The sequence below is a fragment of the Colius striatus genome, chromosome 1 (genome assembly GCF_028858725.1).
Source record: "Colius striatus isolate bColStr4 chromosome 1, bColStr4.1.hap1, whole genome shotgun sequence".
NCBI classification, from domain to species: domain Eukaryota; kingdom Metazoa; phylum Chordata; class Aves; order Coliiformes; family Coliidae; genus Colius; species Colius striatus.
Window position 1 is genome coordinate 153,630,634 of NC_084759.1, and position 23,035 is coordinate 153,653,668.

The 23,035-nt window shown below is 40.2% G+C and overlaps 1 protein-coding gene across 3 annotated transcripts in view; it reads left to right on the forward strand.

The window, feature by feature from the left end:
- The first annotated feature begins 773 nt into the window (after nt 1–773).
- GRAP2 (GRB2 related adaptor protein 2) overlaps nt 774–23,035 on the forward strand; it is a 40,877-nt gene continuing 18,615 nt past the window's right edge. For 2 of the 3 annotated variants that reach the window (XM_010208293.2, XM_061988957.1), the window contains exon 1: nt 21,133–21,181. The gene's annotated coding sequence lies outside the window, so the exon portion shown is untranslated. Of the gene's footprint in view, nt 862–21,132; nt 21,182–23,035 lie in introns of those variants that run through there. The other variant, XM_061988956.1, reaches the window with a different exon arrangement.

Here is a 23,035-nt window from a genome sequence, read left to right on the forward strand (position 1 = left end):
TCTTTGTTCTTACAAGAATCAGATTTTCATGCCTTTATTCTCACTTCTTGAGGACAGCCTCCTGGCTCACACGAAGGGCGGAATCTGGTGATATCTAGCATGCTTCCTTATATCTCCCTCTTACAACTCTTCTTATAACTTCTTCTTGTAACTTCCTCTTGGCTATGACTACACAGGTACCAGGTGGTTGTTTGTGCCTGTGTTTGCTTACGGAGATACAAGCTCATCTTCACATGTGGGTGCACTGTGTATTTGCACTCATGATTTGTCATATCAAATGGAATGTATGGCAGGAGAGGTGCTTCACAAGTTCAAACACTGATAGCTTATGACCACCACTGTCATAGAAGAGGGCACATTTCAGGAGACTGACTGATGGCTTGCTCCTGGGGGTCATTACTTGTGTCCAAAGAGGCCAGTGCTTTCCAGATAGATACATTAAATAACTGAGGCTTGAGCAAGTTAGAGGGTGCCCCAGCACACAACATGCATCTGGAGCAGCAAACAGCTGTAGCATTCAGAGAAACTGCTCCTGAGCAGCTGTAACCCTTGCAGTTAAGAGAACAAAACCGCACTAGTTCCACACCCAGCTTGGTAAGCTGCTGTGCATGCGAGTTCCTGAGTGGTTTGCGGTTTGCACCCTGCCAGCTTGATTGGCTGTGCTTCATGAGGGAGCGGCAAAGATGCAGCAGTAAAGACTCGTGTGTCCCGCATGGCTCCGCAGACTTCATCCCTTGCTAAGCACTCACGCTGAAGAGAGGAGGCGAGTTGGTTACCTTGTTATGAGACTCGTTGCCATTCCCCACTCCTTTGTCTCAACACAGATCCTGAAGCAGCAGAGTGCAACCACACGCCTTAAAGGTACAGATCTGCTCGGCTGCTTGATTCTTTCACTATGGAGTTTCAAGGGTAAATGCATTGCCTGAATTAGCATCACGTTTTCTGCAGGGTTAAACAAGTAAGATTTTTAGCTGCAAGGCTCAAGATTTAGTGTGTTTTCATTACCACCGCAGGTGCATCAAGTTTCTCTCATCAATGGGGGATCAGGATTGTTCTCAGAAGGAGGGTATTTATTGGAATAGAGCAAAGAAAATTATCAATGGGGAATTTATTTTTATTTTCAGTCAGAGGCATGAAGCAAAGAGATATCCAGATTTCACAGAAACTTTAAGGTTGCTCTGACAGATATCAGACAACTGTGTCTATGAGACACCCACAGAGTGATCATATCGGCTAAGGGATGATGCCTAGAAGGAAAAATGCTTCTGGCAGCTGTAGATCTGGCATCATTGACCCTCTTTTTAGTGTCTTCTGTGGAATGTGGTGGAGTCTCGAGGGGCCAGGCATGAGTGTAATTTCTCCTCAATCGCTTTTTAATATTCTTGTCAAGCTCTTTGATGCATTGTAAGTGTAGTATGTGATATTGTTACAAGACGTTTCTTTAGAAGTGTCACAGGAGTGTTACAGAGCCGAATGGGAAGGTCTACATGTGTTTCATGTGCGTTTATGTGCATAAAGTCCCTAATACTTGGCTTGTCTTATACTTAACCCATGAGCAAAAGAGCATCAGTCTCCAAAACACGGTTTAGTAGCACCCTTTCAGCACAAAAGTCTCCTAGAAAAAAATAATGATCTAAACCCTGCAGTAACAGAAGAAACTGTCACTTTTATATTTGTCTGGAGAAGAAAGATTTTACAATGAATGAGTCTTATTAAATGGGCATGGCAGGTGGAAATGTGTTTTGAGATGAAAAAGAGTTTACCACCAGTTATGTTTTGGAGTGGAAGACTGTATTTGATGCAACTAGCAATGCTAGTCATCCACTTGTAAGTGGAAGGAGATAAAGACCCATGTTTTAGCCTTTGCTCCTAGGTTTCTGAATAGGACGTAAACCCTGGCTATAATGCGGTGGTGAAATGACTTGTGGAAACATATGAAGAAAACTTGTTCCCTTAGTAGCAGCTTGGTGAAAAAAAATACTGCTGGTGTCCCAATGAAGCAATTCTCCTTTTTTTTTTTTTTCTATCTAGTGACATTTACTTTTGTTTATTTCTTGCATCCAGCATTGACAATCCCAAGGATAAGAGATTAAACACAATATAATGCTGTGTGACGTTCCCATTTTCGTCAAGGCAGCCGAATAAACTGGAGATGGATGGATAGGCAATGTGAAATATATACATGTACACTTAGCTTAGTATTTTGAAGTGGGTTTTATCTTTACCACTCCTTTCCATACACATCTCCCTAAAATTGTTAAGACTGAGAGATCTGCCTGGGCAAAACAAAAATTGGTCTTTCATGAAGTATAATTCTGCACAACTCACAGGGAACTGGGGCTCTGCTGTTCAAGTTAGCTGTCTGTCCTGATCTCTTGTAACTTCTTACATTAGTTTCCAGAAGGTATAGTGTGTCTGCAAGCTTGTCTGAGTTTTATAAGTTGTGGCCATTACTCAAATAAAAGACATCACTTTCTACTTTTATCTGTCTTCCTTTACCTAATCCCACAGAATATCTTTTCCCCACACTTGCCTGCTACTCTTACAACCATATGCCAGTACTCTCTTTTTTTTTTGCTATTTCAAGGGCAACAGCAGTGAGGATGTAATATCCTTTGTACAATATTATACTTTGCCCTACCCATCAATTTGCAGCTTGACAGCAGCTCTCTGTGGCCACAAGCAATATCTGAAAGTTTGGCAGGCAAAAGGTTGCTATTAAGCCACAGGTCTGGAACCACTGCTATAGGCAATCTCTTTTGGTTTATTTTTACTGCCTGACATGATGAAAATGATCTTCATTCCCTTCACTATGTTTCTTCCTTAACAGCATTTTCACTTGAAATTCTCCTCTTAGTGGAGCTCTAAGTTATGTGCCATAAAATACACTCAGTGGCAAGTTCACTTTCGGATATTAGTCGGAAGGGCCTACTCACTGTGGCTGAGAAAATGTTGTATGTTTTACCAGTAATGAAACATTGCTATCAACATTTGATTGGTCTAGATGATCTCTAAAGATCCCTTCCAAGCCCTGCCATTCTATGGTTCTATGATATGCCTATGTCTTTGGCGTTTACTTTAGTTTCCTTAGTTTTCAGAGTAGAATAAGGCCCTGTCTTTCTCTACTTTTCTCCTTTCTCTCCAGAATCTGGTTTTGGTTTAAGAGGAATGTAGTTATTCTGTCTCCTTTCAGTCTTTCAAATTGCTACACACAATATAATGATGGCCACACTCTTGATCGGAAGCTAAGGTCTGCTGCAAGCAGTATTCTAGTCAGTGCAAATGGTATCCATAAATCCTGTCATATCTTTCAACAAAAAAGTTTATTTTGCAGCTCCCTTGAAGAAGACTTCTTAGTCTTTTCAACCTAGTTTCTCACCGTTCTTTTTACATTTAGGCAGCAGCAAAAGAATTATGTTACCATCAGGGGTTATATGGGAGTAAGTTTGCCTTTCCTGTACAAGCTTTTTGTCTTCGTGTCTACTCACATTTTTGCCTATTGATGGCAATTTTGCCCCTTTCTCCTTCAGACAACTGAGTATGAGTGCTCCCACTTTGTAACTATAATGAGGCCCATGTACATGAATACAACAACACTGAGGTGGCAGAAGCACTAAAGCCGTACTAGCTTAACTAACTTGACAATCTGCAAAAATCCTCACTAGCCTGAGAAGGCAGCTCTATGGCTCTTGGTGCCCCAGTCCATCTAAAGATCTCCATGCATGGCTACACTTTTTAAATGTGTCCTATGGCAGAGAGAGATTAAGTGACTTGCCCAGGGATGCATAGCAAATCTTTATCTGAGCTGGGCTTGGAAACTGGATTCTTGATCTTCTTTCTTCATCACTACACATCAGTAGTGACAGCTTAATTTTAATTATGATTTAAAATAAGCACTTTTTGAAAGATAGAGTGGGGGGAGAGAGAGAAACTTGCACCAATGTGAGTAGAATTGGTAGTGATAGGCAACAAACATATGTACTATAGTCTTCATGCTTCGAGGTACAAACTGATTCCCATGATATAGACATTCTCATGGAATGGTGCTTTACTCAAATGCTTCGGCTGTCTGATCACTACTGTCCCATGGATGGTGGACTTACCAGATGGGTAATCTGGGTGAAAGGAAAGACTTCTTTCTTTTTTTTACAGCCTTAGCCCAGAAAGTTTTCTCTGAAGCGTAGTGGCTGTAAATACTGCTTCTAAAAGGATTTCAAATAGATGAAAATGAAAAAAGATTATCTCAGAGGAGTCTGAGTTCTTCCCGTAGCCTTCAATTCTTTTTGTTGTCCTTATGATTAGAGAACCATGCTAAAGTACCATTTAAACAACGTCTAAACAGGGGAAACTAATGTTTGAGGAATAAGCTTGCTAAGAATGGACACATTATCCTGGCACTAAGATCACAGGTCAGCACTGCAAAATGTTATGAGATACGCCTGAATGAACAGCATAAGCTAATACATGATTAAACACTTTTTTCTCTTTCTTGGAGCTACAAGATCCATTTTTCCTCCCTCTCCCTAACTCTATAACCATTTTACATATGGCTTTGTCTTTATCTTTTATCTTGGAGCAGTGTACAGTACTAATTACATGCTTGGGTTTTTTTTTTTCCCTGAGGAAATGTTTTAAGTTCTCTAGACTTTCCAGTTTCTCTCTTTTTTTTTTTTAGTTATCTCAGCATGATAAATCCACCAGTAACCCTTAGAGTACAAACTTTAACCCTCAGAGCTCTGGCATTCTTTCTTTAATTATTGTTTTTAGAAAACTATCTACATAAAGAACACCATGTTTCCAGGTTGTAGCCGCTCCAAACCACAGTTGGGTTCTGGCACAGGAGAAACCCTCCATAACCCTGCAATCTAAACAGGGATTCTCCTAGGATGTGGACAAACTTCTAAAATTGTCTCTGTGCACGAATGTACGCTGGTAATTGTTTTTCATGCAGAAGGGATAGCATATAAAGACAGGACACCGGAGGCATTCTATCTGTTTGTACGCAGCGTTTTCTGAACCAGATCAGACTATTCATCTGTCATGTCCATTCTGCAACCCAAGTAGTGGGCAAAACATAATGATTCTGAGAAAAATGACTGAGCCCTCTATCAACCAAGTCTGCCGAGCTCTATGCAGGGATGGAACAAACACTTTCTAACTCTAATAGAGTAACTAGTTTGCAGTTTCAAGTTGTACTCTGAAGTTTCAAGCTGTGTTATCGTTACACTGACAGACAGAAACAACATCGTCATTGAACTATTATGTACTTGGATTCTACTTTCTTGGTAATCCTAATAGTATAAGAGATCTCTGAGGTTAAATTCATAGAAACAAACAAAAGTCTTCATAATTTACTGTCAAAGATAACTGAATCTAGTCTGAGAATACCTTTCTATCCTGAACAGAAGGTGAATCTTAATTCATGGAAATCATTGAGTACTTTGACAGTCTCAGTAGATGGGGATGAATAGATATGCAATATTGGATTGTTGAAAATCATACAGATGTTGCCATAATCCTGTCATTACCTTCAGCAGAAGCCAGGTGTGGCACTTGCATCCTCTGCCTTCCAATTTGATATAGCATCTATTGCTGCCTCTTATAGCCCAAGTAATTACACCCGTGCCACATGTCTGAATGGCCATCTACTCATCTTGCCGTAACAAGCCCATTCAGCAATCAAAGGCTCTGAATATTTGTGTTGTCAGATTAGCTTTAAATGATGTTAGAGAAAATATTTTTCCTTTCCCACAACAACTCAAGAAAGCAGTTCTCAGTGGGACTGATACTGCTGCTCACAGTTAGAGCTTCATCATTCAGGGTAGCAGCTGCTTCCCTCTGTTTCCAACACAAGTCAAATGTACCTGTTGAAATGTGGTGGAGGCCCTGCTGTCTACTGAGGATCACGATATGAAGTGGAAAAGGCCTTTTGAAAAGACTGTATTTTGAAAAGGCCATTCTAAGTGAGGGCAGCTCAGGCTTCTTGAAAGTTCCATTTGTCACATCATCTGAAGGAATAAATTAAAAATGTAGAGGGTTTTAAGTAAAATTTTATTGCAAAAAGTGGCAACATCTTCATATGTTGTCAATGCAAGGTTTTTGTGATCCTTAAGTAGAATAAAAATCTGTATTAATCAGTCCATTATCAATGCTACAGAAACAAGATCCAACCCAAAGCGTCACGTTTCCTAAAGAACCCATATTTAAGAACAGTTTTACCTAACAAATTATTTAACAGATTTACTTGTAACTTCTCAGGAAATTAATGATGTATCCTTACAGTTTACAGCTGTAATTCTTAATGTGTACCGTGCCTCTCACATAGCAAAACCAACACATTCTTATTTTACATGCAAAACTCAGATCAGCTGCAAGTACACAGACATGACAAGTACCACCATAGTATATACTAATTAATTTATTCCTTTTTAAGTGTTTTTCAACACTGTTTCTGATTTGTTCTCCTTGACTGTTGATATCACTGAGGGAAACAAGGTTGAAGCAACCGTAAGATGATGTGTGTAGAAATTAATCATTCATTAATAACTGCAATTGCAGAATGGGTTTAGAAGTATTTTCTCAAATTTATAAGGCTTCTGAGGGTCAGCTCTTTAATCATCCTGAGTGTTATTAATTAGTTCTTTCACAGAAAGTCTTCAACTGACTTTCAGACACTGCTGATGCTGGATGCTCTGCACTGACAAAGATTATGTCTTAATTGCTAAAAACAAGCCGTGTTTTAATATTTAAGTTGTTTACTCCAGCTATCTTCCTCATCAGGGAATGTCAGGGAAAAGAAAGCACAGGTGATTTTATGGTAATGTGGCTAGCTGTGATCAATACAATTCACCTGCCTGGAAGGTACATCAAACAGCAACATCAAGATAATAATTCAATTGGGAATTCAGTATGCAATACCTGCCTTGATTCAAAACAAAACAAAAAAAACAACTGAACAAATCCATTCTTGAAGTGCAGGCAAAGTTATAACAGAAGAAAAGGTCATTATAAAGAGAAAAGTAAATGAAAAGCAAGAAGTAGAAGGTAGGAAAGATGAAGGGCTTGTTTGAATGAGATCACCTAGTGTTGTACCACAGTTTGTTGTTTTGGGACAATTCTTCAGGTAGCCATTGGTACTCCAGAATGAGAGTTCTCTTTTCTGGCTTGATTTCTATCTCTTCGGTAGTACCTTAAAGCTCTCCACACTTGCTTTTACCTGTGTTATTACCATCTGACTACACAGCTCTCAACTGAAGGATTCCTTTCCTCTCTATAGACAGCTAAAGAGCTTTTACCATTCTTTGTGTGCCATAACTTACAAAGAGGCTGGGAATAGTAACACATTTATAGCCACTGCTTTAAGCCCTCTAAGCACTTTGTGATATCATCTTGTAATTTAGAGGAAGTTTCTAAGGAAAACCTCAGCACTTCAGGATATAGTGTTAGTGTCTCAGAGAGAATCAAGCCCTTTCCTCTGAGTCAATACTGAATGATATGCCCTAGCATGTTTCTTGCACATGAGACTTGCAACTGTAAGCTGATTGCCTGTGGTCATCAATTATCCCTCAGCTAATTGAGTACGTCTGAAGGCATTTGCCCTGATAGCCTAGGCAGATTTCAGTTTGCTTTCTGCACATCTGACATTTTGATTTTAATTGGTAAGCTGTTGCTTCTGTTCCTAACCTGACGCGTACTGCTGAAAAGCACTGGAGGATGAATTTTGTTGTTAGGTGAAGGGGTAGATACAGAGTCAGGGAAAGCAGCAGCCAAACTGGAGGTGCCCTCCAGGGTAAAGCTGAGGTCAAAGGACAGAGTTTTAACATTCAGGCTTACTAGCTCAGCTAATTCATAGCAGAAGTGTCCAGAGAAATGTTATTCTTAAGGAGGCTGTAGCAAAAAAAGAGCTCCTAATGGGGCTTTTTAATTAAAGTGCTGGGTAGATATAGTAAGAGAAGCCAAAGGAGTAGCTGTAATCCTTTAAATCACATCAGGGAGAAACTACAGCTGTGTGGCCCCTGCCTAGTGCTGCTGCATTCATCCTCTGATAAAGTCCATCAAGATACCAGAAATACAAAGTGAGTCTGAATTTAATTCATGATTTGTGAAAGGCATTGGGAATATCTTGGGGTGAAGAGTGGTTAATTTCTTAATGAATTACTGCTGTTTTCAACAGTTTCTGTTCAGTATGTTCAGTTTTGCTTTTATGTTTGAAGTGTTTTTTTAGCTTTTGAGCAGGTTGTTCTTTTGAAATGTTCTCCTGCTCAGTCTAAACAACCCTGGCATGATATTTTTTTAATGGGGTGTTTTGAATGCATCAACTTCTGCCATGCAATCTCAGATGCTGAATTGACTTGACCTTTGAAAGGGCTGAGCTTCTATCTCTTCTCTTGACCAGCTGCAAAATTGAGCAAAGTCCAACTGCTTTCAGACAGAGAAAACAAGAGAACAATATCCCAAAATTCCATGAATGCTTTGGGGATTTACTTCTTTTACAGATATTATAACTTTATTAAATATAACTATTTTTGCAAAGCTAAGCTGTAAAGCAAGACTCATCTTCAAGACAAAGAGACAGCCTACAGCAAGGTGGGCAATAATAATGAATCTGAACATTGCAGTTCCTTAAATACGATAGCAAGTAAAGTAGATATGAATAGAAGAAACTGATAGAGAACAGAAGTTAAAATGGAAGTGCAGTGAGCATCACAGGGGTTTGGGATTTTTTCACATGGGAGTAGAATTGCAGTTTTGATAATGCTTTTAGATATATTCAAGTTGGATAAAATTCACTCCACTCAACATAGAATTAATCACACCAATCCCTGTATTGAGGAATTGTAGCAGTGGATGGGCCTTATTTTAAGTCTTGTGACAAGTAATTCTTGCCATGGGCAGATTTCTCACTGCAGAGCACTTGCCACATTTGCAATGCATCTTGAAGGGTGAGAGCTGTGTGGGTCCTTCAGTTTGCAGCTCTCAAAACTTCCTTCTGCAGATTTTCTAAGGTATGTAGAAGAAGAGCACTTTCTTGAATGCTGCATGAGGTAGGTTGACATATAGCATTTTGCGCAGTGCCTAGAGAAGTCCTCTTTTCCCCATTTTGGAATTTTCTCCTTCTTTCTTCTTTTGCCTTGTTTTCTGAATTCTACCAATGAAAAACCGTTTTTTAAAAGTTGTGTAATGAGGGTTTTAAGCATACAGAAGTCAGGAAGTAATGATTAGAATGCTAGCTTCATTTTAGCGTGTGTGTTGATGACATGCAGCTGTATAATTTGAGTCCTACACTGAAGTCAATATCATCTTACAAATGCATATGTAAAGGGAATCACAAATCATTTAATGCAGGTCTTCTGCCTAAACAATTTTCCATATGTCTTTGAACTAGACATGCACATAACATATCATGGCCTGAATGAGACTGGTGTTCCAATAGAGTAGCCACTGTAGAAAAGCCGGGCAACGTTCTCATCTTGTATAATTTCAAGAGCAGGTGCTTGAACTGGATGGTCCCCACAGATCCCTTTTAATATAATCATTATATGATTCTACAAACAGCTCTGATCAATTGTGATTTTTTTGTTAAGTTGTACCACATGCAAGAATTTGCCTTATGAATTGGAAAGACGGTGAAAGGGTAAGGAAAAGAGATAACAGAAACACAATAACCTGTCCAACAAACTGTCAATATGATATCCATTTCCCAATTTTTAAATGTATTTTCTTGCTTTCTTTTTCGTGAGGCGATTCTTAGATGACAACACTGCCATCAGCACAGCATATTCTGAAGCATAACTGTAGGAACAACTGTGCATGATGTTTTACTGCCTTGTGGAAGAAAAAACATGTCATCCTTTCATAAACTGAATGCAACAGCTGGCTTCTTTAAATATGTACACATCCATTGCTCATCTTGAGAACAAAGTCGAGGTAAAACAATCATGCTCTCACAGTTAAGTGAGCTGGTGAGAGCAAAACCAGATCTCAAGGAAACCCTGAACTGCTTTGTAGCTGTTGCAGATGACATTGTGCCTCTGTCCTAATTACCTACACCATGGTATCCTCAGCACTGCTAGTCAAGACCCTCATGTGTTATACATAGTCCTTTTGTATGGAGTCTCCCCTTGTTTCATCACCGGTTCCAATGACCAGACATTTATATACCTCAATAAGTGTGCCTTGGACTAGGCTCACTAATACAAAATTGGATTTCTATCTCATTCTTTTTCTCTTCTCTACCAAGCCAATACAAGCACAGTGGGTAAGTTGGAATAATATGTCTGCAGTTGGCACCCAAACAAATAAAAGAATACATATTCCTTTGAACTTTTTTAACCAGACTTGTACTCGCTTCTTTAGTTAACAAGACAGAATCTGACTAGACTAGATCCAATGTTTAGGCTTTCAGATAGTGAAGTCTATGAGACTTGATATGAATACAAGCATGACGAATGTGCACTTTTATTTCCATTAATGCAATTTTACGTGGAGATTTAAGTACCACCATTCAGTTGTTTGTATGCAAACTGCGGCACTGACAAAAAACCACTGAAACTGAGAGAGACAATGTCCATCATGTATTCACTCACCAGGGTTAATTGAGGGTGATATCAATAACTTGCAGAAGAGAGGCAGGAGTGGGAGGATCTGCAATGCTTTCTGAAGTTAGCAAATCTTAATAATTTAAAGGACACGGTGACTTGGAAGTTACCCAAAAAAAATAGTAACACAGATCTTAGCAGTGCCCTTTACCTATGCAACATGCCACAAGTCTCTTGTTCTGGATGTAAATACTTTGTTAGCTCCATGCAAAATCTAACTACTTTTAACTTGAGATGGGACACCAGAGCTCTGCTTGGCCCACACGACTGATATTTCATCTCGCCAAGAATTGGCATGGCCTAACGGTTCCATATTCACAGTGAGATTCTCCATCTTCAGTGTAACACACTGAGACCTTGTGACATAGTCTTGCGTATCTCATAAAGTATCTTATGTTTGCCTCCTAAGCCTTGGAAAATATTTCCTGTGAGGCGTTTCAAAAGGATCTTTGTCACCATACTGATAGCTATCTTTTTTTCTTAAATGGCAGCTAAGTCAGTGTCTTTGTCCAGAGTTTCAAACCTAAGGGGTTGAACTGAGGATCCTAAGCCTCAGAGGTGAGCATGTGCTTTCAAAAGGCTTAATGCTTAAAGTTGCTTAATACGCATAGGTCAGACAGACGTCAGGGTAAGCTGTAAGAAGTCAGACTCTCTGCAAACTTGTGCTTTAAACTGGAAGTATGGCCAGGAGTGAAGGAGCATAGTGTTAGGCCAGATCATACTTTGAGAGATTGCCATATGCTCTTTCCATGGAAATCTTGAAGTAGGTGATTCAGCACTGATGATGTTGACTGATGTATAAATTCCACCCTCAACAAACACCTGCTCATACTCATGGATCCTTCATGTCACCCACATGCATACAATACATGCACACCCGCATCCGAGGATACACAGACCAGATAATTCACAGCTGGTCGGATTTGTATTTGCCAAAGAAAATACAACACACTCATCACCTGAAGTGTGCTCTTGGGACCTGTGTTCAGGCATACTGCAAGTGAAGATCTTTCATTTGTAATCAGATCCCTAGAGATACATGCACATGCTCAAACATACTTTTGCTCAGATAAACTCAGGCTTGCATGCAGAATGCCTATCACTGCATGAGGGTAGAAAAGACACTTCTCATGATGCTGTGTTCAACCAGCCATGTGTGTAATCCCACATTCTCAGACACATGCAGAGTTTACTGTTTTCCACGTGTGTGTTGTAGCAAATAATTTAAATCTCTTTCTTCCCATCCTGCTTAACATGCAAATGTGGATAGCACATCAAGATTAGAAATAAATGTAGCAGAAAGACTTCAGTCGACCTGAAATGTCGAATGACTCATTCACACCCTTTACGCAGTGTTCCCTTTTTGCCACATGCAATCTATTGAATAGTCTGAAGGCTGTGCCGTTCCCTGCTGCAGAGCAGCAATCGATCATTTGCTCACTGAAAGAGTGAAACTGTGATTATTTTTGCAGGGCGTACAGGGGCTACACAGTGAAGTTCCAGTTATTGCCATGAAGTTACCCACACTGTAGGAACAGGAAACGTAGGAAGTTAGGTCTGATCTACCTATAAGGAACTCGATGTGTTTAATTAAGTCTTAGTTTGCATGTTAGTTCAGTAAGCAGTATTCCCACATCAGGATATGACCCATGTCTTTTTATTCCAGATGATGAGTACCTATTCCATTTTTATATAACTCAATTTTGGATTAGGATAAACAAGAACCAGTTGTTCCTGCTTCAGAGTAAAAATGTCTACATGTTAAATAATTCAGAAAATGCTGTTGCACTTTAATTTCAAAGACATCATAATCCGAGTGAACTAAAAAATGCATAGACAAACAGGAAATATGTTCCACACTCCTACTTAAAATGGTAGGATTGCTGTGTGGAGACAAACCCCAGGAACAGTAACAAGCTGGCATTCACATTTACCTTATAATGAGGAGAAATTTTGGGTTGACTGTTGAAGATGCATCTTTAAATGTATGAATTATTGTAATTGATCGCTTTTAAAACCCTCTCAGAAGCATTCCCAAACGCAGATGCACATGGCTCTAATTTATAGAAAGTCTATTTTGGAGCATTTAGGCCTTGTAAAAGGCATTCTGTGTTTAAATGGAAGTTGAACTGTGAAGATCCATTAAGCAGAAAAATCATAGTTAGTACAACAAAGAGGCTCAGAAGATAAATATGCAATTGGTGACATTAAGGTACATGGTATTGGTGACATGAAGATGCTGCAGCAATACTCACTATACCACATGGCAGATACCACTAATAGCCTTTCTTTTCCTTACTTAAATGTGAAGCTTTGTATATAAAGTGTATTGGATCTCTTTCTCAGAACAAAAGTGGCCATCTGAAATTACGTAGAACATGTCCAAGATAAGATGAGAACCTAATTATCTAATTTCCTATGTTTCTATTTAGATTATTATAGCTAAATGTATGCTGAGCTAGATATTTATATTTCATTCTTTCATAAAAACACAAGAAGAGAGAGAAAATATATATGGGAAAAGAGATGAGGCCAAAAAACAGTAAAAAAACATAGGAAAAAACCATAACCTGTACAGTCAGATGTGACTTTGTACAAAAATAGATTTATGAATAAAAGGACAAAGAAACACTACCTTTTCTTACTGAGCTAACTGTACATCTACTTTTGTGCAAAATCCTGTCTATTGGCACACAATGCAATTTTAGTACTGGAGTTCTAGATTTTGCACAATTGTCTGTGCTGCCAAGATTAATCTTACAGAAAAAAATACCAAGGAAAATAGGTATTTCATCACTGATTTTGCTCTTCTTCCCATTTTACACAAAAATTTGCCATCTGTACCCAGCAGTATATACTAGCAGATTTTCATAGCATTTTATTCGCATATCCCACTCAAATTATATTGCTGTGCAGTAGGGCGCAATCTAAGGTTAAAAACTATTTTTGGTGGATTGGCTTAATACTTTAATGAGTTCTATAGCTTGTGCTATGTTCAGAAATAGAGAAATCGTAGCACTCTGTTGCATCCTTCATCCTCTAAGTATGAAAAGAGAAGTTTCTTAACTGCTGTAGAAACGAACCAAAGACATAAGGTGAACTTACTCCTACTTTAGCGCAAATATTTACAGGGGTTTTTTCCTAGATTTCCATTTCACACTGTGAAATGCATGATCATGCATAGACAACGGGAATTTACCATTCACGTGCACACACAGTGTGTATTCATATGCATATCTATAGGAACACAAGAATTGCTCAAGCTCTTAGTTACAGTAAGAGAGGTCAGATTTACAGGACAGCATGTTGGATAGCATATGGGGTTTGGACACCTCTCTCTGGCAGCCAAAGCAGTAGATAATGAATCTTGGGTATTCTTTCCCATATTTAGACACATAAATAAAAGGAAAGTCTCTTAGAGTATCTGAATCTAATTGTAAGTGGGTTTTGTCTGTGGTCGGTTGGTTGGTTGTTTTTAATCAAGTCTCACAGTACCAGATTCTTGATTCTGTTTTGACTCTTTTTCTTTGGATATGATTTTTGGAAAGTCCTTCTTGATAGAAAACATGTCTGAAATGTAGCATCATTTCTCACCCCAGTCTCTTGTATAATCAATTTGAGAAGTATAATTCTCCATTCGACTTGCTGCTAGCAGAGTGGTTTTATTCAGAGAGTCTTTGAAGGTGCTTTTAACCATACCAAAGACGAGAGCACAAAGACGGTCTGATACTCCCTTGATCCCTCTCAACTGCAGTCTTTTACTAAGAGTAGGTCTTCTCAGAAAATAAAGATTGTAGAAGACTACTTCTACATGAAAGCAGATGTACATACATATGCATGGGTTCCAAAACAAATTCAGAGGTGTGGGTTCCTGTGCTTGTTCTAATCTATGTCCGTTTAATCCTTCAATGAAACTCCAGTATTAGTTGGAAATATGGTAAATGCACAGGATATGTTGATATACTGATGTGGGATATTGACACAGTGGTGTGTCACATCCCTAAATTCTGTGAATCCACAAAATGCAAGCTCCATCTCTATGCAGAAGTGGATCACTTGGATACCTGTGCGCTTGCACAGCAGGAACAGGATTGTTATTCTGACAACCACATACTTGCAGTGTAACATGCATCAGCCAGTGCTGAAGCTTACCAAGAAAATATGAGAAAAATTGAGAGGCAGTTAGCTAGGTTTTTTTAAAAGTAGCATAGAAGGAAGTGGATACATTTTTCATGCTTTAGTTGTTTGTCTGGAGAGCTTGAGAAGGAGCCGCTCGACAATTGTGCCAAAAGAGACCTCCCATCAGGCAGCATTCCTCAAGTGTCTGCTTTTTAAGAGCAGTCAGGGAAAATTCATTCTGTGGGAAGCAGTTAATGGAGCTGCATTACCGACCCCTTATTGCTCTGTCTGATAGAGAGACAGCAGGTTCACTTTGGCAGCTCCACAGCCCTGATCAGTTCAGATTAGAGGCACATTGCCTGTCTGGTTTAATCAGGCATGTTTAGATATATTTATCATGATTAGAGGGGTGTAGCACAGGGAGGGACAAGAAATAAAGAGTGAGATTACTTTTCTCTAGCTTCAAATGGAAGCTTTGCAGATCCCACTGAGTCACTAGGTGCTCATCAAAGTGAGAATTTAAATCCTGGAAAGGAATGTTTTGTTGAATGCTCCAGCATTGGATTCAAATCACTGAAGAAGAGTCTTTTTTTTTTTTCTCTCACTTTCTTTCTCTGTCTACTGCTTGCATGCAGCAAAGAAGAAAATCAGCAGTCCATGCAGCCCATGTTAATTTTGGCTTGTGACGCGTGCAGCCTGTGCTTAGCTTATCTGTAGTTGAAATCTTAATAATGTGATGACAAAATTAGCTATCATCGCAATGGTCTGGATGTCTGAGTCCCAGATTTTTGTCTTGTGTATCTTTCAGGGTTGCACAAGGTACCGTTGCAACGGCCTCTAGGACATGTTTTGCTGCTTTAACAAGTAGCTAACGTGTTCAGAAGTGATGGTAATAAACAAACTGTGAAGACTAGGAAGAGGCTTCTTTTTCTACTAGTAGCAGTGCTTCTCTGTCTTCACCTGGCTGGGGTTTTTTTTGGACACTGTAAAGAAGAATTAGCCCGATGTATTATAAAGTCACGTGTGTCAAATTTGCTGCTGGTATAACTTGGTATAGTTCACAGGTGACGGTGGAAATCAACTGATTAACTCTTAAGAGTCTCTGGAAGAGGTTATGTTGGCTCCCAAGAGAACAGTAAAGGATGAGAAAGGTTTCTTAGACTTGTCTCGCTGCTGTAGGTGATCAGAAGCTAATCCTGCAGGGGAAAGCTCCAGAGCAAAGGTCAGGCTGTAAGATCCATGGTTTCTTGCCTTAAGTGATTGTGCCTCTCTAGGTCTTAGTTGAGATAAATGTAGGACAGGCTTGAGAAAGTGCTATTGAGGACCATATTCTGTTTATCTTTTCCTGTGGTCTCCAACCTTCTTTGCGCTTGCAAATTCATCCAGATTTCCCAGTGAAGGCACAAATTGCTGTGTGGTGAATAGAAGCTTTCTTGACAGTAAGATGGATCTTCTTCAGTCTCATCTGCTGATCCTTAAAAAGTAGTTCATAGGCCCAGGCTGAAAACCTCTGACACAGAACACTACATGGCACATCAGGCATGCTTTGGCAATGTGTCTCAGAGCAGCTGGCAACAGAGCAGCTGTAAAGCAGTTGCTTCTGTCTGGACTCTTGGGTAGCAGTGCAGCAGTTAAACACGCAAATCCAGGAGAATTGTTTGGTAGTAAAGGAAGACGAAACTTCCCTTTCTCCATTGTAATCTGCTCCTTCCTCCTCTGCTAATCCTGTCAGATCTGTGACATTTCAGTTCTTGGAATGCTGTAATTGCTGTCAAGATGATAATCTGGGATGTCACAAGCATAGCTCAGTGTAATCACCCTATAGTGCAGAAGGCAGAGGACCTAACTAATTAGATACAAAAAGCTGTTAGTAAAACACTAATAATTCAGATTGAGGAACATGGAAGAGAAAGTTGGCAGATTTGAAGGGATTTGAAGTATTAAGTATCAAATTTGTCAGTACTTCTTTAGAACAGGAAATTAGATGGTCATCAATAAATATTCCCAATGAAAAATCTCTCAAAACTGCAGAGACACTCATCAACTGGAATGATAGGAGGTATCTTTGGAGAACGATGGGAAAGACTGCATGAGCCAGACAGCAAATTAACACTGCTATTCAGGATTAAATCTGCATTTCCTTGCAATAAATGGTGCTACATTGATGACACCAGGCAGTTAAAGCTGAATGCTCTCCTAGTGCATGCACAACTATAGAATTAGTACAGTTCACCTACAGTTAAAGCTTATTCCTGTAAGAGAAATGGCTTCACACCTTTAATTGAAGTAGTTGTACCACATGTGCAAGCACAGGAGGCTGTAGTCATACCAGCTACATGGAATGTGGTTTATGAGGGTGACAGTGACAAGACCAGCTCTTGAACAGCAATGGCTGAGCAGCTGATGCTGTTGACTGAGCTCTTGGGAAGTTCTAGGACATGATCAAACAGGATGGCTGCAGGTGAGCAACAAGATACAAAGCTTTACAGACAATCTTTGCTAATAGGAAGTGTAGCAAAGTGGAATAAAGCTCAGCCCAGACCAGTACATGGAGCTCTGCAGAGAAGCTTTTATAGCACTGCCACTTGTGTGCACTCAGTCCTGAAAAAAATAACTGCCCGCTAATGACCTGTCACTGTGGACAGCCTCAGCAGCTGTTTGCAGAAAGCACGGTGGCAAGGGAGGATGAATTACTGTCTGTGGAGTATATCCAAGTGTGGGGACAGGAATAGATGGGAGATTGGGAAAGACCAGACAGCTTCCATTCATAACATTCAGCTTTATGTGGATTTACAGCCCTGATGCTCCTGAATCCACAGACGCTGAGTTATTACTTACAACAAAATATAGCAATTGAAATCTCCCTTGTTTCCACACTTTGACTTCTCATTCCCTTGTTGGCAATGTTACTTTCTGGAGGCAAACTAATTAAGAACACGGGTAAGCAGTTTACACTGAGGACAAGTAAAATCAAACTGGTTAATCTTTCATGTATTATCAACCCCAACAATTAAGAGTAGGCAAAATAATTTATTTATATGTTTTATTGGAAAGAAACTTTTTTTTCCCCTTCTTTTTTCTTTCTGTTCACTTTTGTTTTCTGTTCCTTCTGGCTGCTCACATGCTTCTCAGGTAAAAATTAAAGTGAATAAGATGTCTCGGAAAAAGTTTTTTCTCGTGAAAATTCCAGCCCAGCAAGAAATTACTATTTTTTTTCATGAGACACTGTATTCTTGGGCAGTTTTCAGACTTGTTTACTGACACATCTATTCTAGATCATTCACTAAGTGCAAAAGCAGATATAAGTTTATCTGCATCAAGCTTTTTAAATTAAAGTCTTCCCAGACTGGTCCATAGCCATAATTCAGCTACCCATCTGGATTGTACCAGTAGTAGGTGACATAAGGAGTCTGCAGCAGGTAGTTGTAGAGTAACCTGTCCACCATGGTTAGGCTTTATCCACTTGTCTAATACAGATTTGCTAAAATGTGAAAGCACAGAGTCCAACACCCTTCCCATAAGGTTTGTTTCCACTCGTTATGGCTGAAATATCTAGATGTTTCTTCAGATTTTTCCATATAGCTGTGATGCATGTATCCCATATGCATGGTGAAAAGGCTAAAATGCAACCGTAACTGTGATAAGGAAGGAGTATATAGAAATGGGGAAGAAAGAAACAAGTTATTTCCCATCACATTTTATTTCTTATCCTTTCTCGTTGTTGGAGACTTGATGCTGTTGAGTGTTTTGTTTGTGGTCTAGAAAGCCACATCTTTTATAGCTTGACATTCAATAGATTTAATATCATTGGAATAGTTCTGGATGCCTAACAGGAGTCCAGACAGTGTTTTGTGTCGTTGTCAGGCAGCAAGCATGAGTGACAGCTCACAGCAGCATTCTTGCTGGGGGGCCCATTAGATCACATCGTGGTAGAAACAGAGGAAATAGGTCATTCTAATGTGTAACGTAATGTAATCTGTCAGGCCATTCCCAGAGCATGAGAATGAACATAGCTTAAAACCAAGAAGTCTGTGAGAATTGGTGTCCCCACCTGCCTGTATAGAAGTTTATATTCCTGGTGTGTACAGTGATAGCCACACATACAATTTTTCACAATGTGACAAGAGCTAGCTGTTGCACTCTTCCTATGGCCCCCTGCTTTCTCTGCCTGTACATTTGTTTCCATAAAATATACTGGGAATTATCTTCTTCAGAGGGAATTCTCGTTGTTTCTGCCCCTCACTGGTTTGAGTGCTTTGTAATTTACAATCTACCTCTGTTTTAACTAACAGATATTCCGGGGAGATTATTGCCTCCCCAAAGACAGGGAGGGGGATTGTCAGTGTCTGCTGCTGGACTGATTGTCTTAGACTAGCACACAGTGGTGTTTTTTATGAAGCACCATGGCTCATAAGGAAGGATGAATGAGGTCAGGCTTACAGTTCCACACAGCCCATGATGCCATGTCCAGCAACAGTAGTGTGGGGAAGGAGGGTAAGAGCAGGGGAAATACGCAGCAAAGCTTCTTTCACTAGGGCCTCACAGATCCCAGCACTCTTAAGAATGAGCTCATAGTGCTTATGTTATGAGAAATGATGGACTGGAATGTCTGGTTTGCCTTTTCCATGATTCTCATTATTTTCTACATTGCTTTTGCATTTATCTCTCTGTCGATGCTTTTTCTAGGGTGAAGGATCCTAATCTGTTTCATTTGATCCTTGTTCGGAAACTTCCCATTCGTTCAGTCATCCGTAATTACTTTCTCTCTACCATTTCTAATGCTACTGTCTCTACATTTGAGATGGAGGGATGAGAAGTAGCTGCCGTATGCAAGACACAAATATTCAAACAGTTGTCCCGGGGATTTGTACGGTGACATGATATGCTTTCTCTTTTGTTCTCTGTCACTCTCCTGACATTTCTTAACCCACCTTTTTGACTTCCACTGAGCTGACACTCGGATAGAACTATCCGCAGCAATTCAAAGGTATCTTTCCTGAGTGATAACAGCTACTTTTAAGTTCATTGCAGTTTTCACACAGTTACAGTTGTTTATTCTGATGTCCACTACTTTGCAGTCATCTTACGTTCAATATTATGAAAACCATCTGCAAGCCTTTGTGATCAGATTTCATTTGTATTACCCTGATTTTTTTTTTCTCATCAGAAAGACTTCTCACTTAATTATTTCACTTGTGAATATGTTGAACGACTCATTCAAGTTGTCCTAATTTTTAATCAGTTGTTAATCCTCTATAGGACCTTCTTTTATTCTTTGGGAGCTTAGGAGGTTGTTCAAGAGGCTTCAGTGAAAGATTTCATCAAAAAAAAGATTTAGAAGTGCAAGTTTTACATCAAGTGATTGCCCATATCCACATACTCATCAGCTACTTCAAAGAACTCAGCCAGATTTGTGCAGCATTGCTTCCTTCTACAAAAGTTATGTGAGAGGCACTTGCTATGTCTTTTCTCTCTTATGCCCAGTAATTCTTCTCTTCATTATTATTTCTGCCAATTTCAAGCATGCAGAAGTTAGACCTCTTGCCCCTTGCATCCCCTCAAACTAATTTCAAACACTGGTATTATGTTTGCTGCTTTTTGTCCTAGTACCAAGGCTGTATTAGGCATGCCACAGTTTAATTGCTTAGCCTTTACTATTTCATGTTCAATTTAGGTTTCAGTCAAGATTTCTAAAATAGCAAACCCTTGGATTTACTCTTGTTCATTTACTGATTGTCCTAAAACCTTTTCTTCCAACTCTTCAGCTTGATACAGTTCCCCTGGCTTTCCTCTTCAAAGAAACCCCCAGTGTGGGGACCTCCTTCCATCCTCCTTACGTTGCTCCTTACAGAAGATGCACAGAGGTAGAGAATTCATTTTACTTTTGTACTTCCTCCTTATCTTCTCTGAGCACTCTTTTTACATCTCAATCATCCGTCAGCCCTACAGACACTCTGGCAGGCTTCCTGCTTCTGTTGTCTTTGAAAATAATTTTATTACATGTTTTTATGTCTTCAGATACTTGTTCCTCAAGATACTCTTCTCAACGGACTTATTATGGTTTCTCTTAACTCACTAGATCTGTGCTCTTTTTTGTTTTCCTCATTTGGGTAGAACTTGCACTTTTTGAGGAAAAGCATCCTTCTCAATTCATCTGTTAAACCAGAACTGACATCACCATTCTAAATATGCAGTGTACCAGATATTTCCAACATCAGAGACTGGTAATTGTCCATACTCTACTCCGTCCTGCAACCAATGCTGTTCTGTTCCTCTACCTCTGTCTCCCAGGCCCACCCCTGATTGTCCTCATCCACCCACGTGGATCCGTTACTGATGTGGCACACTGTCACTGCAGGGAGGAGCTCGATAAAGGCTGAGCTGTCCTACTCTTCCTTCCTTTAGATGGTAACTCGCCTCCTGCTTTCTAGCAAAGGGCCAGAGAAGAGGAGAGCTGCAACAAGGTATGGGGTGAGAGTGGCTCTGAGATTTGAGTGGGGGGAGCTGTGAGGGAAAAGTACTAAGGAGAAACAGAGGGTTTTGGAAGGAGGGGTAAAGTATTGCGGGGTAGGGGAAGAGCGCAGGATCCCAGTGCCATTTTGTTCATCAGCTTCCACAATAGGGCAGTGCTTTTGCAGGGTAAATCCCTGTGCCTTAGTCCAACTTTACCAGCTGGAATCTGAGGGAGGAGGTGGACAAATAGAAGGAGGTGCTTCTCCCCACCCTAGTCCTCACAACAACCCTTCCAGCGCAGCAAATATTCATGACTTTATACTCTTACAGTGTTGTGCGGTATTGCACTACTCTCTTTGGGGCTGCTGTGGCACAAGCATCACACAGTGCTTGCTGCACAGCTCTACTCTGTCATGACTGGAAGGAGCACAGAACACCCAGGTTTCCCAGCAAGATTAAGGATCGTCCTAGTCTGGGGCATTTCTTGCCGGCTGCTGGTGGTTATAGAGTCCTGAAAGTTTGTTTGTTCTGTGAATTCAGTTCCTAGGAGGCTTATTTTGTTTGTGCAGAGAGATTCAGCCCAAGTGCAAAGCTTTGCTCTGGATGACAGGACAGCCAAGACTTAAATGTGACAGTGCTGAGTGTTTTAGTGAGCTGTTCTCCCTTATAAATTTTACCTTATCGCTGACAGTCAGTGGAGCTGTGCCGTTAACTCCGTAGCAAAAGGTCTGTGTTTTTGGAACAAAATATTCCCATGCCAACTTGTATGTGGCTTAGCTGGTGAAAGCAAAGCTTTTATCTATCACAGCTCTTCCAGATAACGGGACTCTTCTCCATTGTTTCTGATGAAATGTCACCTGGAGTTTCTCTACAGATGTTCAGGGCTGAATTCTCTCCCTGATTGCTTGTTGGTCCAACAGGTTGTTCTTGCAGAGCTGAACAAAGGCAGCGGCTAGCACTGTATATCTTGGTGCAAAAAACCTCACTGGATGGAGCTGCAGGCTGGAGATTTGTGTGCTGCAGGCATAAAAATAAAAACTTTTATTCATAGGGCTCTTTCAAGTGGGCATGTTGTTGCAACTATGCCCTCCTTCTGTGATGTTAATATGTGAGATTGAACCAGACTGAGTGCAGGTGGTCCCTGAGTGGTAAACTCTTCATAGGTGGTAACCTTCCCTGGCATGGTTATTACTGAATTTTGACCCAACTTGGTGTAGGGTAACAGTGTTAAGCTCTTTGAGATGCTACTGTCAGACTATGTTGCTTGCTGATGTGGTTTAGGCCTTGGCTCTTTTGCTCATAGGAAAGGTGCTCGTACTCTTGCTTAGGGAATGGCATTCTGCCAAACTAAAAGAGCTACCTAGTGCTCTCAAAGCCATGCTGCTTTTGATTTCTCCTTTTATGAACCTTCTGCTGCACCGATCCCACACAACTGCAGTAACCTTATGCCCCTTGGATCCACCTCATTACAATGGGGAACCACAGAGAAAATTTACCTCCATGCAGAGAGCCAGCACAAAATGGAGAGTACTGGTCAACTCACACTCAGAACTGAAAAATCCTCCTTTGAACATTGCATAGACTTCATGCTAAACTCTATACAAAGGTGATTTTCACACAGAACATTATGCACAGCCTAAAATTGTCCCTAGTTATTTGAAAGCTTAGAGGAGTTGCACCAGGCAGTTAAAAGCAGAATCTGGAGTTCTATGTACAGACTGCAGTGCTGTCCTTCGGGATAAAAGGTGCTCAAGAAATCTAGGTTTTGACAATAACAAAAAAAAAATCACCGTCTCCCTGTGCTGTGGGGTGGTGCTCAGTCACACACACGCAGAGAGGGAAAGAATGAGCCCCTGGCGAGGGAG